Here is a 3,838-nt window from a genome sequence, read left to right on the forward strand (position 1 = left end):
AGTAAAAAAAAGTACACAGGTTACAGTGTTAATTTATCTCTTTATCTAACTTAGGCCTAATATAAGTTAAAGTTTTATAAAGTACGGCCTATATACAAGTGGATTTACACATTTCATTGTCTACGATTACAATTCGTTCGTATTGTGCTAGAAATGTTATATTTAAAGAAGTAATGTTACGATAAAGATACTAATTTGGCCGGAAAAGTTTTGCGGGTCTCTGCTAGTTATGTATTATTCTAACAAACTCAATGCAATAATTTAAATTAAAGTCACCATTAAATTGAGCCTGAATATGTAGGGTAAAAACTGATCTTGAATTATCAAAACCTAATGTTTAAATAAAAGTACAACGTGAAAACTAAAATCTTTATTTAAAGATAAATTCAATTAAAAAAAAAGAGGAGGTATGGTATTTGTCACTTGAACGGCACCTTAAGGAACACGTGGCCAAAACGGCCAGGTCAGAAACCTGATGAGTAGAATCTTTGCATATACACTGAGTGGTCACAAGTAAATAGACACCTAATTTTTCTTCATTTAACTGATTTATGCTAACTAATATGTGTTCACAGATCACTATATAAATGAAAATGGTCCGCACACTAATTATCTTGTGTTACAACATGCCTAGAACTGAAGGTTCTCTCGAATTGTCAGATTTTGTTAGAGGAAGGATAGTTGGCCAAGCTGATGGCGGAATAAGTCAGCGACAAATTTCGCAGAATTTGGGAATCCCGCTTTCGACAGTCAACAAAATCATCGTGCAGTTCAGGAAACACGGCAAGGAAACAACTGAGCAGCGTCCGGGTCGTCCTGGTCCATCGGAGAGAACAAAAAGGGTTGTCAAAAGGAGCATCGAAATGGATCCCAGATTAACGACTGCAGAAGTGGCCAAAGTTGGTGGGATGAGCCCGAAATCTGTTCAACGGATTCTCCACAGATTGGGTTATCGTTTACTGCAGCTAAACGGAAGCCCTTATTAAGACCTGCCAACATAGTCAGACGAAAGAAGTGGGCAAATGATATGATGACCAAGCCTCTGGTCTTTTGGAAGACCGTATTGTTCTCAAACGAATTCGCTCAATTTTCGAACAGTGGAAGGATATGGGTCCGGAGAATGCCTCACCAAGAGTTTTGGCTCAACAGATTGCAGCCAATTGTGAAACATAGTGGTTTCAGCGTGATGGTTTGGGGAGCTGTTTGGGTTGGTGGGAGAGCTTAGTGGAGTGCGTTGGCAACATAAATTTTGCGAAATACGTTGAAATATTGGAGGAAGGACTCTTGCCACTTTATTTCTCGGGTTTCGTGGACAAGAACACAACGTTGTTCCAGGAAGATGGAGCACCATGTCACACTGCTAGAAACACCCAGAAGTGACAGGAAGAAAATGGTATCCAGAAATTGCCCTGGCCAAGCCAATCTCCTGACATGAACCCCATCGAAAACCTCTGGGCCATGCTCGACCGGCAAGTCAAGAAACAACCAAAAAAACCAACTTCGAAAAGCGATCTACTCCAAGTTTTGAAGCAAAAGTGGGCGAAAATCCCACAATCTAAAATTGACGAGATGATTCTCACGATGCCCCAAAGGATCAACAAACTCCACGAAGCGAAAGGAAGATCTACTAGATATTAATTAAATTATAAATATATCAATTTATGTGAATATGACTGAAAATTTTCATTTTTTCTGAAAAGGTGGTGTCTAATTACTTGTGACCACGTTGTGTACATCGGTATTTTATGGGACTTTAACTTATACTAATTATTGATACATGTTGTTGTCTCGTATAACAAACGTAATTAAGCTGTTTTTAGTTTGCCTGCATCTTCAGTTTGAGTTGTTTTTTATGCTTTTATTATTAATACTATTTATATATTTTTCCTTTCATTCTTGAACACTACCTTTATTTAATCGTAAATGTAATGCCATTTACACTGAACTTGTTTCTAAATATACAATACTACATTGATTTCTCATTATACGTGCTCGTTTTTACCAGTGTTCTTTTGATCTAAGTAAGTTGTTCTCAACCGATGTTTGATGATACCATTTTTAGTTCCTAATAAAAACAATAAATTCTGGCCCTAAACAACAGTTGAAACAACAAAAAACGCTATTTTGGTTCAAAATCAGCGAAAATTATTGTAACGTATTAGATGTTATCTACTACTTTATTATTATTATTATTTGCTTTAATGTTTAGTGAGGAACCTGCTGAGCTGAATAATTGATTAAAAGATACAATAGCAACAACTTTTACTGTAAGAAAGTTCTGATTTTAATTATTACAACGTTTCGACCCATAGTATTGGGTAACATCAGTTAAGAGTTATATTTTGAATGCAACTCTTATCTGATGATCACACGATACTGTGGATCTAAGCGTTGTAGTAATTAAAATCAGAACTTGTCTACAGTAAAATTGCTGTTGCTATATTTTTGAGTTACTGTTCTTGCTTTGTTCAGTCGTTCAAATTGAAATCCTCTATACGTACGTTAACTAATAGAATTTCTATGGTTATTTTTTCTGTTCTGTTAAACAGTCATACTGATGAGGTTTCGTGTTATGGATATTTCATTAAGAACGTATAATTTTATCATAATAGGTACAGGAAGCCTAGGTAAAGAACAGTTGCACCAAAGCAGGTGTGTTAGTACAACTAATGTTTACAGTTTTGTTATTACAGAGCAGGTTGCGTGTATCAGGCAAGGCCCATACAGACTGCGAGTTTCTCTTTGAATTTGATCGACTCTGGTTGTTAAACAAGCTTTATGATGTATTTTATTTATTTTATGTGTGTATATATAGTCTTTGTTCGCGTTCATAAGAAAATAAATAATTAACATTGACCGGTTATTAGTACTCTGTCATCTCACATTGTTTGAAGTTATAAAATAATAAATATTGGATTAGGAAGGAATGTCGAGATATAACGATAAAGCAGAATGGGGAAAAAACAAAATCCTGTTTATTTGAAGCATTTTATTTGCCGTGAGCTTCAAATGTATGCTAATGGTAAATACAAGGAATACCTACCAAGAGCAATAATATGGAAAATAGGGCTAAAATTAATTCAGTTGAAATAGATATTGTTTAAAACAAATTAATACAAATTATCCACTGCATCCTATTTGTTAGGTGTGAACAAGCGCTACAAGCCGAACATGCTATAAACAAGCCTTTTTGGTTCGGTGCTCCTCTTTATATAGTAATTCACAAGTATTTTTAATTGATAATTTAGGCAAGCGATAATGTGTAACGGTGCCAGCAATACCTTAGAATATGTCCATGTACATTAAATATATTCAAATTATGTTAAGTGTGTCACAGGAAAATTAGTTCCAGCTGTCATTTTTAATCTTCTTGATCTTGAAAACGTTTGCTCACTGTCCCAAGTTAAAAGCTATATATATACTTGAAACTGCACGATTAGTGTAACAAATACTTGTTTGTTTGTTGTTAAGCACAAAGATACACAATGGGTTATCTTTACTCTATCCACCACGGATATCAAAACCCGAGTTTTAGCGTTTTATGCCCTCAGACTTACCGCTGAGCCACTGGTGTCATGATATATACATTTACTTATTCCTATCTACAGATACGACGACAGAAACAATATCCCGCTAGGCAGGTGTAAGGTATGAAATATATCACTTGGTCATTATAGGCTATATATCTGTTAGAATGATTATGTGTCGTAGAGCACACAAATTCGCTGCAACTTAAACCACCGGGAATTAATCGTGAGTTGAATTAATTCAGTACTTTCACTGAGTCACAGAACTAACTCCATCAATACTCACTAACTACTTACCGGGCCCGGCATGG

This window comes from Limulus polyphemus, unplaced genomic scaffold, assembly GCF_000517525.1.
Source record: "Limulus polyphemus unplaced genomic scaffold, Limulus_polyphemus-2.1.2 Scaffold691, whole genome shotgun sequence".
Classification (NCBI taxonomy): domain Eukaryota; kingdom Metazoa; phylum Arthropoda; class Merostomata; order Xiphosura; family Limulidae; genus Limulus; species Limulus polyphemus.